This window comes from Canis lupus, chromosome X (genome assembly GCF_003254725.2).
Source record: "Canis lupus dingo isolate Sandy chromosome X, ASM325472v2, whole genome shotgun sequence".
Lineage (NCBI taxonomy): Eukaryota > Metazoa > Chordata > Mammalia > Carnivora > Canidae > Canis > Canis lupus.
Genome location: NC_064281.1, coordinates 48095902 through 48111269, shown reverse-complemented (window position 1 = coordinate 48111269; position 15368 = coordinate 48095902).

Genomic DNA, 15368 nt, shown 5'->3' with positions numbered 1-15368 from the left:
TTCAGGCTATCCCCCCAACAAATCTGGCAGCTACCAACCCTTCACAGGTACATCCTGGCCAGTCCAGCACACAGAGAAGCTGTGATGGAAGTTTGTGCAACTCTGTTTCCAGGTGAGATGGATGGCATGGGGCAGTCGGCTAACTCCTTCAACTGTATGATGCCACCTAGAGGGACAGTCATTGGTGGGGAGAGGGTGCAATAACCCCAATAAAGTCCCTCAAAGATACGGTGCCCCAACACATGGGCCTAAGTCCTCTTTTTCTCCTCCTTGCCCTTACCCAGTCCTGCTGTGGAAGGTCCCTTCAAGACCCTCTCTGGTCTCCCCACTTCACACTTCACTAAAATATACCCCCGCCCTCAAAGGAAGAGTTAAGGTGACCCCACTGCCCAGGCTTCCCTAACTCCATACACAGTGGGGTGAGGAGGGTAGCTGTTGGCAGGGAGCTTTCAGAAGTCCCAAAAAAGGTGGTAATTCCAGTTCATTCTCTTCGCACAACATGGCCTGAAACTGTTTGCCTGAAGTATTACACAAGGCAAACCCACCTTGCAGGGATTCATTTTCTTTCTTTCATATACCAGAAAATTTAGTCTAGCAAAACACCTGCAGGCCACCCATGGGCCGATTTCAGCCAGCTGCCATGTTTTGTTTGATCCCGGTGCTTTTATTGTTTTCTATTTTAAAATCAGATACTTAAACACTTGGGAGATTTCACATTACAAAAATCCATATTTCTGGCCCACCTCAAACCAAACCAAACCAAACCAAACCAAACCGAGGATTAGGGCCCACATTCCAACAAGGATACAAGCAGCTGGGTCTGAGGAAGAGCTCAGCCCATTTTAGACTGAATGCTCTCTCAAACTAGCCTGTCCCCAGCTGGCCTGATTCACTCTAATACAATTCCCAGTTGTCCCCTGAAGGCATTTGCATTTGTAGCTTTGGGGCTAGACCCAGGGGAAACTGCCTAGCTCTACTTTTGGCTTAAGCTGACCCCATTTGCTTTTTGACTCATTTGCTTTATCTTTATCCCACAAATACTTACTTTAGGTGGGCTCTCTGCCAGGCAATCTTCAGGCACGGGTACTGGTGATATGGTAATGAACCAAATAAACAGATAAAACAATGGTGGAGCTTTAATTTTAGTGTGGGAGACAGACAGTAGCCAAGACACAGTAGGTGAAATGTAAAGTATTCTCAAAGGGATAAGTGTTAAGAAAGGAAAAATAAAGCAAATGATGTGGGATTGGAATTCTAGGTGGGAGGCTGAAATTGGATAGATAGAGTCCAGGGAGGGCCTCACTGAGACCATGGCTTTTGAGTAGTAAAGACCTGAAGGTAGAGAGAAGATGGGCCCTGTGGCTCTCCAGGGAAGGAGCATGCCAGGTAGAGGGACAGCAAGGCAAGAGTAAGCCTGACATGCTCAAGGAACACTGAGGATACCAGCATGGCTAGAGCCAAGTGAGCAAGGTATAGGCTATCAGGAAGTGAGTTCAGAGAGGTGATGGGGATCTGGCAGAAGCTGAGAGGTAGCTTAGAACCTTTCAAGTCTTAGAATGGAATTTGGTTTTTATGCTGAGTGTGATGGGGAGCCATTTGAGTATTTTGAGCATAGGCACGACATGATTTCCCTCATATTTTAACAGGAACACTCTTGCAACTCTGAAGGCTTGTCTGTTTGGACTTCAAAGAAGAACAAGGTAGGTCTTCTATGTCAAGGAAACAGAGTAGAGACATAGAAATAAATTTTCACATAGAAACTTGAATCATAACAGAGATGACATATCAGGTGAATGAGGAAAAAACATTTGAATCAACAAATGTTTCAGGGTTAATGTGTTTTCTGTTTGCCAATAAGTAAATTTTAATCTGGTTATTACATATTACCCTCAAATTTCAAATGGAAAATAATTAATACTTAAATTTAGAAAATATCATTTGTAAGAAAATATATTCTCCCCTGTAGAAGTGGGGAAAAAGTTTACTTAAAAGCAGAAATCCAGAGATATTGAAAAATTTGATAAATGTGATTTTATAAAGATATGAATTTTTCTAATTTCAAAAATCATTGTATACAAAATGGAAATAAAATAAGTTTAGGGCAAACTTTGATAGTTAAAATGAATCAATAAAATATATATAAAATGAGAATAAAACAAACAGTTCTTAGAGAACTTGGGAAAAATATTAACAAACATACCACAAAATAGGAGATCCTATGGTCAATCAACATGCTTTATTTTAATCTGCTTCCCATATTTTTTTCTTTTCCATAACATATGTTCTCTCCCAAAATTCTCTATAATCTCCTTAATTAATAAGGGTTTTTTGCCCTTGTCAGAATATAAGCTCTATAATGTGTGGTTTTCCTTCCTTTTTTTTTCATTTATATATCTCAAACAATTAAAATAGTATCTGGCATATAGTAGGTGCTTAGGAATTATTTCTTGACTTTGTTTCTCACCAGTAAACAATGAAATGGAAACTAAAATGATAAAGAATTTCATATGCATCAGATCAGCAATTTGTATGAAGTTTGAAAATATGTGTTGTTAACGAGATAAATAAGTGGGAGATCCTATACCCTGTTGGTGGGAATTCAGTTGGAGATAAGGTTGCCATTATCTAGTGGGTTTGAAGATGGCATATTTAGAGCAGTTTGTCCTTTTTTACTTTATAGGAAGACAATTCTGTATTGATCTCTCATGTTTCTGCACGTTTTGCAAGCAAGGCACTAAATCATTTTGGTTGTGTGTTACATTCCTTTGAAGGAAGTGTGAATAACAAATATGTTTGTAAGAGGGGATAGTATTTCTCTGTGTAGCAATGGTCAGGGATGCTTAACTGAAATCAAATAAATATTAATGTCTCCTTCCAGAGAAAAAACATTTAAAAAGGCATATTTACTACTCATTATAAATATTAGGTTAATTAAAATGGTTTCCTTTCCTCTAATGTAGTCTACTGTATACCCTGTTGTATGTGGGTCTCAGGAATGTAGAGTTAAATTGCTGATCCTCTTTTTTTTTGGTATATATTTTTTATTGGAGTTCGATATGCCAACAATAGCATAAACACCGAGTGCTCATCCCGTCAGGTGCCCCCCTCAGTGCCCATCACCCACTCACCCCAACCCCCCGCCCAGCTCCCTTTCCACCACCCCTTAGTCATTTCCCAGAGTTAGGAGTCTCTCATGTTCTGTCATCCTCTCTGATATTTCCCACTCATTTTTTCTCCTTTCCCCTTTATTCCTTTTCACTATTTTTTATATTCCCCAAATGAATGAGACCATATAAGGTTTGTCCTTCTCCAATTGACTTACTTCACTCAGCATAATATCCTCCAGTTCCATCCACGTCGAAGCAAATGGTGGGTATTTGTGGTTTCTAATGGCTGAGTAATATTCCATTGTATACATAAACCGCATCTCCTTTATCCATTCATCTTTCGATGGACACCGAGGCTCCTTTCACAGTTTGGCTAGTGTGGACATTGCTGCTAGAAACATCGGGGTGCAGGTGTCCCGGCGTTTCATTCCATCTGTATCTTTGGGGTAAATCCCCAGCAGTGCAATTGCTGGGTCTTAGGGCAGATCTATTTTTAACTCTTTGAGGAACCTCCACACAGTTTTCTGGATACATTTTGAAGCATAACCTGTATAATTTTTTTCTTAGAGAAGATACCTGTTTGAAGAGAAATAGAGGTGGGGTCCATGACAACACAAGATTACATATTTTCTGATACCCTTGAGTCAAATAACATCTCGAGAAACAATAAATGAAGCATTTGGGCTCTTACTGCCTCAGGTTGTGTGTATGATGCTGATGTAATGACCTCCTGGAGAATGAGAAACTGACCACAAAATCTTATGTAAATTTTTATTCTCAGCTTTACCTCCTTGCTAGTTCTTCTGTTGAAAACAAGTGAGAACTAAAGGATGCTATCATGGTAATGGGCAGCAGGTACCCAAACATTTTGTCATGGATTTAAAATAGCTAGTATAGGATTTAATAGATAGTATAGGATAATTGGCTGTTCAAAAGCAGGCAGGATTTAGACAGGTCTTGAACTAGTACTGTGTCTGAGTAATGGACAGAGACCTATACTTATATAGAATTATTCAAAGTTCATTGCCTAGGTCACATCTCATTCCCTATTTCACAGGCCCAAGTGATCTTGTCCTTTCTGAGTAGAAGTTTAAAATGGAGGTGGTATGGTATTAGTGATTTATTATTAGTGATGGGATCACACAGTCAGTCTTGTTTTTTTTTAATGTATTAATGTTAAAGAGATATGATCAGAGTCTCCCAACCCTTTCCCCTAGGTCATTATTGGAAACAATTGCAAAGTACCACTTTGGAATCCCAATAGTCTTCCTGTCTTAGAGATGACAATGCATTTCCTAATAACCCATTTCCTGTAATTATATTAGAGAAGTGATGCAATGTCCTGGTATGCCCATAAAGGTTATTCCTTCACTCTCATATTAAAATTGTGCCACAGCTCAACATAATGTTTTGGTTGATATTTCAGAATACTGATAAATAAAATCCTTTTTCTTTTTGTAAATTTGTAACCATTTGAGGACAAGCACAATAATTACACAAATGGAGGTTAAAGTATCTCCTTTATAATTGATAAAAGCTGGATGTTTAGCCATGAGGCCACAAGGACTTCCTCATACTTTACCTAGTCACAGGCAGAACTGGATAGCTGCGGCCTCTCTGATAGACAGGTGCCCATGGCCTGCAAAGCTTATTATGTGTTTGAGTATAAATTGGAGTACATCTTCTGCCTAAAAAAGATAAATCCAAGAGACAACTCAAAAGGTTTCTTACAGGGTATCCCTGGGTGGCTCAGCGATTTAGCGCCTGCCTTTGGCCCAGGGCGCGATCCTGGAGTCCCGGGATCGAGTCCCGCATTGGGCTCCCGGCATGGAGCCTGCTTCTCCCTCTGCCTCTCTCTCTCTCTCTCTCTCTCTCTCTCTCTCTCTGTCTATCATAAATAAATAAAAATAAATCTTTAAAAAAAAAGGTTTCTTACATGTCCAACTCCTAACAAACACCAATTAAAGAAGTCATTGGGAGATATGAGGCCAGGGGAATGAGGGTCCTATTTGACAACTATTATACATAGACTTGGTAGAAGAATGAAAATGAATTGTCTTTTTAAAAAAATGCTTATTGAAGTACATCACTGACACATTATATTAATTTCAGGTATACAAATTAGTAATTTGATATTTGTATATATTGTGAAATGATCACACATAGTTACAATTTTTTTCCTTGCGATGAGAACTTTTAAGATCTACTCTCTTAGCAATTTTTAGATATGCAATGCAATACACTGTGCATACTACATCCCCATAATTTATTTTATAATTGGAAGTTTGTAGATTTTGAACCCTTTCAAACATTTTGCCCACAATTTCTTATCTTTGTGCAGTTAACATATTGTACAACATGCTGAACATAATTTTCAATGGATTATAATTTACGGGAATAATATTTAAAATATTAAATATTTAAAAAACATAATCATGTTATTTGTTATATATTAATATAATTATATACTTGTTAATATATAACAATTTTTAATTATGGAGGCAATGCCCTTTTCCCTCCAACCTGCCAAAGCATCGGGTCATGTGTTTACTGTTTCTGCTTTCTGTTCTCTGTTCATTGTTGGTCCCTGGGGATTTTCCTGACACTCTTTAAAGCTCAGCAATATATTAAATAGGTGATCTGTCATATTTTAGCTATCATTTTAAAGTGATTTTAATGAAAAAGTATTTCTCTATCCACACTTCAATCTCTTTAAGTCAGGGGTTAATTAGGCACTCCTTTGGACAACCAGTGGCACAGTTCTTTCCCTTGGTGATGGAGATATGAGGATTATAGGGAAATCAAGAGAAGTCATACCCACATTTTAAGAGGGCTATTCTTCAATATCTGCTGTTGCTCCTTTAATGAATGAAATAGGCAGTTCACAGTTTATCTCAGAAGCCTCTCAAATTGATTTTAAAAACACATTAAATTTCTTATTATTTAATAATTTTAAAAATATTTAAAATATTTTATTTTATATTTTATTCATATATTTATATTATATATTTAGATAATATACTAATACATTTATAATGTATAAATATATAATTTATTATATAAAACATAAACATTTATTATATTATATAAATTCTATAATATATTAACATATAATTAGTTAACAATATAATAACATATATAATATAATATATGCATTATGTAATGCATTATTTTATTAATATAATTATTCTATAATTATATAATTATTAATACAATAATGCATGTATTATATTATATATAGTATATAATATGTAGAATAAGTATTATATATTAATAAGTATATAATTATATTAATATATAACAACATGATTATGTAGATATTATAGACTTATATAATTAATCCTATAATTATTAACATTATGTATTAATATTTTAGGTTTATTTAGGTTTATATTTATGTTTTCTTGGATATATATAATACATATTATATATAGTATATAATTCTACTAATACAAATATATTTGTATTTTAATATATTAATAGAAGGTAAGTCCTTACCCCTGATTAAATTGGGAGTAGGGAACTAAGGTCTCCTTGCCTTTCCTTCAATTCTCCAATTAATTGGCAGTGATCTTTTAAACATGTAAATGAAATTATATTTAAAACTTAAGACTCTCCAAAGGCTTCCTATTACAGTTGATATCCAATCCAATATTCTTGTTTTACCCTGCAATCCCTAGACCAGCATTCTCAACTAGAATGGTATTGCTTCCAAACAGAGAGAAAATTGATCCCTTGTATGGGAGGTGAAAAAAAATCTTACCTGTTACAATGGTTTGTGATCCTCCAAAGCTCAATTGTATCTGACAAACCTTAGTTTTAAAATTATTCTCAATGGTTTTCTTGGATATCCCACGGACAACACTGATGTTGAGTTCATGGAAGATATACGAAATGTATGCAGGACCAGTGTTATAAAACCATACTAAATAGGTGGCTGTGATTGGAGTCATATCATGAGAAGTGGCCTATATGCTTATTGGCTTCCTTGACTATCTTTACATTTTATCCTCCATGCCTTTGTGTGTAATGTGGGCTTTGAGAATTAAAACAGCATATATTTAATTCTACAAAAGTCCAACTCCTTTATGCCAAATGATGCAAAGAAAAAAAATGTCAGTAATATATATAAATAGCGGCTAGTTAAAACGTATTATCAATTATCAAGCCAAAGTTAAAAGTTGAGATGACTAAAAATTACTTTTAAAAAATTATTTTTTGTATATTTTTATTGGAGTTCTATTTGCCAACATATAGTAACAAAAATAAAACCATGTCAGGAAATATTAGTCCTTTTTGAATATATACAAGAACAAAAAACCCTAGCTGAAAGGCATAGTTTTCTTTTTTTTTTAAGAAAGGTAAAGCAAGTATCTGAAAATTGAGCCTGTAATACAATTGCTTTTTCCAACGGAATTATAGCATAATTACTGAAGGGCCTATATATTTTATACTGTTCTGTTAGGACTTTCTAATATTTTTTATCCTTGAGAGGATTTTACTACAATGAACTCAGAACAGGGGTCAGAGTTCACATATTTGACAAAAAAGTACAAAAGTAATAATATTAAATGGAAAATGCAACTACATTTCACAGAATAATGTAGTACCACCCTAAACAATTACTTTGGTTATGCTAATTCATCACCTAAGCCATCCAAGATTTGATTAGATAAATAATTCAGTAATGTACACTACAAAACTACCTACTTCCATGAAAAAGTGTTTATTTTTAGTTACAGGTTCATAGAATCTTTCGGATCTTTATATTCCCTAGCCTTTTTAGTAGAAGCAAAGTGAATAACATATCTATCCTGTCTAAAAATATGTAGTTGATTATATATATATATCAAGTAAAACGTACTTCAAAGAGCTTTTTGCCATCCACCAAAAAGAGGAAATGTCATTATAAGGAATTAGTTATATTTAAGTAAAAGCTTTCAGGAAAAATTTAAAATACTAATGATGAAAAAATTAAATACCTGTATTTCAACACTCAGTTTCTTTTCTAAAATGTCAATCTCTGTTTGCTGTCCTATATATATAAATTGGACTGGTTCAATTTGGACTATTTACGGTGGGAATTTTAAACTTAAGCTTGGGTAAAAAAAAAAAAAGGCTGTATCAATATTTGTCATGCCAGAAAATTTATGACTCAAACTTGTGGAGATTATTAAACTTCGGGCTGACAAAAAAATAGTTTTTGAATTATTTTGCTTCTGTTGGAAAAATAGTTTTCAAATTATTTTAAAAATATGGTGATAGTGATATGTATATAAATTTACAATTTGCATATGTGAATTTTATACATTGTAATTTTGTAGGTAAATAAATTCGATTGCAATCTCTCAACAAATAAGTTGAGTTAGACATTAGTAGCTTCCTAAGTTTTAACTTCTATCTTCAAATTTTACTTAATCTTATATCAAGCTTGCTGTTTTTGTGTATGTATTTTTATATATGATGGAGACACAAGGGCAGTCCGGGTGGCTCAGCGGTTTAGCGCCACCTTCAGCGTGATCCTGGAGACCCAGGATCGAGTCCCACGTGGGGCTCCCTACATGGAGCCTACTTTTTCCTCTGCCTGTGTCTCTGCCTCTCTCTCTCTCCATGTCTCTCAACAAAATCTTTAAAAAAATAAATAAATATATTTTTTTCTATCTCATAATTTGGAGTCAGAAGTAGGACTCCAGTATTATCAGCAGCAAATGATCAAAGGGCTCAGAGTATTCCCATTCCCCCTTTGTTATCTTCATTATGCTAGTTTTGCCCTCAAACTGGTTACAGAGATTCCAAGAGTTATATATAACAAACATTATATGGTCTCATTCATTTGAGGAATATAAAAAATAGTGAAAGGGAATAAAGGGGAAAGGAGAAAAATAAGTGGGAAATATCAGAAAGGCAGACAGAACATGAAAGACTCCTAACTCTGGGAAACGAACTAGGGGTGGTAGAAGGGGAGGTGGGTGGGGGGTGGGGGTGACTGGGTGACGGGCACTGAGGTGGGCACTGACGGGATGAGCACTGAGTGTTATGCTATATGTTGGCAAATTGAACACAAATAAAAAATAAATTTATTTAAAAAATGAAAGTAAAATAAATAAATAAATAAATAAATAAATAAATAAATAACAGCATCCTAAAAAATAAAAGGAAACATCATTTCTTGTTTCTTAAGAGGAAAGACAATTTTTTCAGAGCACTGCAAAAGATATATTATTATATTTAATTGGCCAGGATTAGATCATATGCCAAATGCTAAATCAATCACTTGCAGGAAGACTATTACCATGATTAGCTTAGAGTAACTTTGGGATCACTAGGATAACAATCTCCCTTTTTTGCTTATCTTGACTCTGATCTCTGTGCTGCTTACATGATTAATAGAGCAACTTGATCTTCATATCCTCTCAGGTTCACTTATGCCCAATGGAAAAGATCATCTACCTCATATCCAGAAGACTGCAAAATACCATTGTGCCTCATTGTCTCTGACTAGGTTATGTGCCTACTCCTAAAACAATCACTCTAATGGTATTTCAGTGCTCTGGAAGTTTACACTTAAGTTGTTCCAAAGAGGAAAATGAAGGCACTATTACCAGAAGAACTGTGATTGGATGCTAGGCTGCAATTCCAAATGATATTGCAATTCAACACATTTTGCTGCTCAGAATTTATACGAACCCTTCTTGTCATATATACTCATTCAAAAAATGTCTCCACAAAAGTGTTCTTTCATCAATTACTGATGGAATGGGAATTGTTATCAGGTTTGGAAAATACCTTTGCAAGAGTAACTGCTATTTTAACTTCTAAGGCAATAGATTAGTTTGACTGTTTTTGAAGTTTAAATAAATTGTAAAGAAAACTGTGTGCCCTTTTGTTGTCTTCATTTCAACATACTTGTAAGATTTATTCATGTTGTTAAATGTGGTTGTAGTCTCATTGTATGAATATACCAAAACATATACAGTCTACTGCTGATGGACATTTGGGTGATTTCCAGCTTAGAGCTATTATACATGGTTGAACACATCTATTTTATAATAAACTATTGGTCTTTGGATTTTAGTGATAAGAACCAGTAAGTCAAGAAACATTCATTGAAGAAACAGAAACTGGATGAAATAGCAAAAACTAAAACTGCCAAGGCAACTGAAAACTAAGAATAGAGAAAATAATTACCCACCTAAGATATAGGGGAGAAGAGGTTCAAGAGAGAAACAGTGAGTTTGGTGAATGTTTTTCTCTTGGGGAAATTAATCCATTCTAGAAGGAACTGCTAAAAGGCTTAGAGCTCAGAAGACGTTATGACTACTTGTTGAAGCTAAGGATACAGAAATTGGAGCCCAGAGCCCTGGTAAGCCCCTTTCACTTTTGGTTGGGATGCCAGGCATAATATCCCAGGAGTAAAGGTTAATCAGAACTAAATAAACCCTTACATAAAGGAAAGTGTATCTGCAAATAGTTGTCCAAAAACATTGTATGAACTTTCATTTTCATCAGCACTACATGTGAAACTCTTTTTTCATGCTCAATGACATTAATATTTTAATGCTTTCTCATTGATTGTTGAGTCAAGATTCTTATTGATCCTATTCTCCCTTTTAGGAATTATTTTATTGTTTTAAGCTTATTCTGTTAACATGCAGCCCATCAAATGATTCAGCAACTATTCACTTGATTCAGTACCTATTAAATATTCATATTGTTCACCTCTCTCTGGTTTGTTCATTTGCTTTTTCTTGTGTTTTATTATTCTTCATTTTAAATTTTAACAAATAAACTTTGATATGGGAGTAAATTTAGTGTAAGTTTTCCCCAGATATTTAAAGAATTATTTCACATCTCTTAAAAAATACCCAATCTTTCTCCACTGAATTGTAAAACCATTACTTTCCTCATTTTTTGTAAAGTTATTTTTTTTCAAAGGTGTCCTTTTGGATAAATAGATCATATTACCAGTTATGGTGGAAACATTGTACTAGATGTAGAGTAATGAGAGAAAAGTTAACTGCGGTCACTGTAAAATTGAGTTTTATAGAATGATGACCAGACATATAATAGGTGCTCAATAAATATTTCTCGAATAAATAAGAGAAATAATGGTTTCAAAAATATCTAATGGTTTCAAAAATATCTAATGTCCTTACTCCATATAGAAAAGAACAGGACAGGCAGCCCAAGTGGCTCAGTGGTTTAGTGCTGCCTTCAGCCCAGGGTGTGATCCTGAAGACTAGGGATCGAATCCCACGTTGTTGGGCTCCCTGTATGGAGCCTGCTTCTCCTTCTGCCTGTGTCTCTGCCTCTCTCTCTCTCTCTGTGTCTCTCATGAATGTCACATGGATTGCTTTACGAGTGTTGAAGCAGCCTTGCATCCCGGGGATAAATCCCACTTGGTCATGGTGAATAATCTCTTTTTATGTTTTTGTTTTGGTTTGGTTTTTGTTTTTGTTTTGTTTATCTTTTTGAATAATCTTCTTAATGTACTGTTGGATCCTATTGGCTAGTACCTTGTTGAGAATTTTTGCATCTGTGTTCATCAGGAAGAGGTCTATTGGTCTACACCAATAGGTCTATATTTATCCTTTTTGGTGGGGTCCTTGTCTGGTTTTGGAATTAAGGTGATGCTGGCCTCATAGAATGAGTTTGGAAGCATTCCATCTCTATCTTTCGAACAGCTTTAGTAGAATAAGTATGATTTCTTCTTAAACGTTTGATAGAATTCCGCTGGGAAGCCATCAGGCCCTGGACTTTTGTGTCTTGGGAGGTTTTTGATGACTGCTTCAGTTTCCTCCCTGGTTATCAGCATGTTCATGTTTTCTATTTCTTCCAGTTCCAGTTTTGGTAGTTTGTGGTTCTCCAGAAATGCGTCCATTTCTCTAGATTGACTAATTTCTTGGTTTATAACTGCTCATAATAAGTTTTTTAAATGGTTTGTATTTCCTTGGTGTTTGTAGTGATCTCTCCTTTCTCATTCATGATTTTATTAATTTGAGTCTTCTCTCTCTTCTTTTTAATAAGGCTGGCTAATGGTTTATCTATCTTATTAATTCTTTGGAAGAACCAACTCCTGCTTTTGTTGATCTGTTCCACAGTTCTTCTGGTCTCAATTTCATTGAGTTCTGCTCGAATCTTTATTAACTCTCTTCTTCTGCTGGGTGTAGGATGTATTTGCTGTTTTTTCTCCAACTCCTTTAGGTGCAAGGTTAGCTTTTGTATTTGAATTCTTTCCAGTTTTTGGATGCTTGTATTGCGATGTATTTCCACCTCAGGACTGCTTTTGCTGTATCCCAAAGATTTTGAATGGTATTATTTTGATTTTCATTAGTTTCTATGAATCTTTTTAATTCTTCCCTAATTTCCTGGTTGACGCTTTCATCTTTTCGCAGGATGGTCCTTAACCTCCACGTGTTTGAAATCCTTCCAAACTTCTTCTTGTGATTTAGTTCTAATTTCAAACCATTATGGTCTGACAATATGCAAGGGACAAACAAAATCTTTTGGTATTGGTTAAGACCTGATTTTTGACCTAGTATGTGGTCTATTCTGGAGAAAGTTCCCTGTGCACTTGAGACGAATGTGTATTCGCTTGTGTTTGCACATAAAGTTCTGTAAATATGTGTGAAACCCATCTGGTCCAGTGTTTCGTTTAAAGCTCTTGTTTCTTTGGAGATGTTGTGCTTAGAATATATTAATTATAGAAAGTGATGTATTCAAGTCTCCAAGTAGAAGTGTATTATCATTTATGTCTTAACTTTGGTTATTAATTGATTGATATACTTGGGAGCTCCCACATTAGGGGCATAAATATTCATGATTGTTAGGTCCTCTTGTTGAATAGATCCTTGAAGTATGATATAGGGTCCCTCTTCATCTGTTACTACAGTTTTGGGGATAAACTTTAATTTATATGATATTATGCTAGCTATTCGTGCTTTCTTCTGAGGACCACTTGAATGGTACATGGTTCTGCAACCTTCTTTTTTCAGGCTGTAGGTGTCCTTATATCTAAAATGAGTCTCTTGTAAACCGGAAATAGATTGGTCTTGCTTTTTTATCCAGTCTGAAACCCTGCGCCTTTTGATGGGGTCATTAAGCCTGTTTATATTCAGAGTTACTATGGAAAGATATGAATTTAGTGTCATCATGATTCCTAGTCAGTCCCTGTTTTTGTGGATTATTTCCTTGGACTTGCTCTTTCTTTTACAGAATCCCCCTTAATATTTCTTGCAGAGCTGGTTTGGAAGTCACATATTCTTTCAGTTTCTGCCTCTCTTGGAAGCTCTTTATCTCTCCTATTCTGAATGAGAGCCTTGCTGGATAAATTATTCTTGGCTGCAGGTTCTTCTCATTTAGGACCTGGAATATATCCTGCCAGCCCTTTCTGGCCTGCCAGGTCTCTGTGGAGAGGTCTGCTGTTACCCTAATACTCCTCCTCACAAAGTTTAGAGATTTCTTATCTCTTGCTGCTTTAAGGATCTTCTCTTTATCTTTGGAATTTGCAAGTTTCACTCTTAAATGTTGAGATGTTGAGCGGTTTTTCCTGATTTTAGGGGGGGTTCTTTCTATCTCCTGGATCTGAATGCCTGTTTACCTTCCTAAGTTAGGGATGTTCTCAGCTATGATTTGTTCAAATACACTTTCTGGTCCTCTGTCTCGTTCAGCGCCATCTTGAACCCCATTAAACATAGATTTTTCCTTCTGAGGCTGTCATTTATTTCCCTCGACCTATCCTCATGATCTTTTAATTGTTTTTCTCTTTTTTCCTCAGCTTCCTTCCTTGCCATCAACTTGTCTTCTATGTAACTCACTCATTCTTCTACCTCGTTAACCCTCATCATTAGGACCTCCAGTTTGGAGTGCATCTCATTTAATTGATTTTCAATTTCTGCCTGATTAGATCTAAATTCTGCAGTCATGAAATCTCTTGAATCCTTTATGCTTTTTTGTAGAGCTACCAGTAGCTTTATAATTGTGCTTCTGAATTGGCTTTCTGACATTGAATTGTAATCCAAATTTTGTAACTCTGGGAGAGAGGACTGTTTCTGACTCTTTCTTTTGTGGTGAGTTGTTTCCTTCTAGTCATTTTGCTCAGTGCAGAGTGGCTAACAAGAAGTTGTACTGGAAAAAGAAAGAAAGAGAAAAAAAGGGGGGAACAAACAGAAAACAAAAAACAAGGAGGGGTATCCTCTGTCTATATACTCTAAGTCCCATGACTTCCCCTGGAACTTTCCAGCGAGGCTTGGTCAATAATTTGCTTTCCCCCTGTCCTTCCAGCTGGTCTTCTTCTTTTTTTTAAAATTTTTTATTTATTTATGATGGTCACAGAGAGAGAGAGGCAGAGACACAGGCAGAGGGAGAAGCAGGCTCCATGCACCGGGAGCCCGACGTGGGATTCGATCCCGGGTCTCTCTTGCTGATATGATGAATCACATTGATTGTTTTACGGGTGTTGAACCAGCCTTGTGTCCCACGGATAAATCCTACTTGGTCAGGGTGAATAATTTTCTTAATGTACTGTTGGATCCTATTGGCCAGTATCTTGTTGAGAATTTTTGCATCCATGTTCATCAGGGATATTGGTCTGTAATTCTCCTTTTTGGTGGGGTCCTTGTCTGATTTTGGAATTAAGGTGATGCTGGCCTCATAGAACGAATTTGGAAGTACTCCATCTCTTTCTATCTTTCCAACAGCTTTAGGAGAATAGGTATGGTTTCTTCTTTAAACGTTTGATAAAATTCCCCTGGGAAGCCATCTGGCCCTGGACTCTTGTGTCTTGGGAGGTTTTTGATGACTGCTTCAATTTCCTCCCTGGTTATTGGCCTGTTCAGGTTTTCTATTTCTTCCTGTTCCAGTTTTGGTAGTTTGTGGCTTTCCAGGAATGCGTCCATTTCTCCTAGATTGCCTAATTTATTGGCGTATAGCTGTTCATAATATGTTTTAAAAATCGTTTGTATTTCCTTGGTGTTTGTAGTGATCTCTCCTTTCTCATTCATGATTTTATTAATTTGAGTCTTCTCTCTCTTCTTTTTAATAGGGCTGGCTAATGGTTTATCTATCTTATTAATTCTTTCAAAGAACCAACTCCTGGTTCTGTTGATCTGTTCCACAGTTCTTCTGGTCTCGATTTCGTTGAGTTCTGCTCGAATCTTTATTAACTCCCTTCTTCTCTTGGGTGTAGGATCTATTTGCTGTTTTTTCTCTAGCTCCTTTATGTGTAAGGTTAGCTTTTGTATTTGAGCTCTTTCCAGTGTT